The following is an 803-nucleotide window of genomic DNA, read 5'->3' on the forward strand; positions in this document are numbered from 1 at the left end:
TATCTGGTCAAATTACATGATTAAACACAATGTTAATAGAATTGTATCGTCATAATAGGTATTGTTAAACATTAAATCACAAAACAATACACTTACATATTAAACTTAATAATATCAAGACTCGCAAAACTTTATTTACATTACTAAAATTGATTACTTGTACTTTATAAACTATAGAAATTCGCTAAATTTTTAAATATATCAACAAATTTACGATTTTACAAAAAAAAATTGTTTGTTCAATTATTGTTTAAAAATTAATTTTTAACTTTGAGGTTCTCTTCATTGAAATTTATTTTACTGCGTCTTTGATCATAATAAAAAAGGAAAAATTCAGATATAAGTAAATATAAAACACATTTATTTTTAGCAGATAATATAATTAAAGTGTAAGAAATATAAACATTTTTTCAAAAGTATGTGAACTAATAGTGAACGAAATTTTTTTATAATTAGTAGAATCTTAAGGAAAATTTGTTCAAGTAATTCGTTGCAATATTATTTCTATCTGTGTTACAAAAAAGTTACTACGCAATATTTATCTAATGAAAATTAACTATATGACGTTATACTATCACTAGCAATGTAATTTATTTGAACCAAACAGTTGATTATCTTTAGAAAAATTACAAATTGTTTGTATTGTTGTATATTATATTATTATAAACATTATGCACTATACAAACAGATAGGTTATAAAGGTATGCTTTAATACAGATAGAATATTTACCATTTCTTTAAAAATTAATTTCAAGTAATCGAAGACGTTAACGTTGAATCTAAAATGTTATTTTTGTAAAGAA

Source organism: Daktulosphaira vitifoliae, unplaced genomic scaffold, assembly GCF_025091365.1.
Source record: "Daktulosphaira vitifoliae isolate Bord-2020 unplaced genomic scaffold, ASM2509136v1 Scaffold_4, whole genome shotgun sequence".
NCBI lineage: Eukaryota > Metazoa > Arthropoda > Insecta > Hemiptera > Phylloxeridae > Daktulosphaira > Daktulosphaira vitifoliae.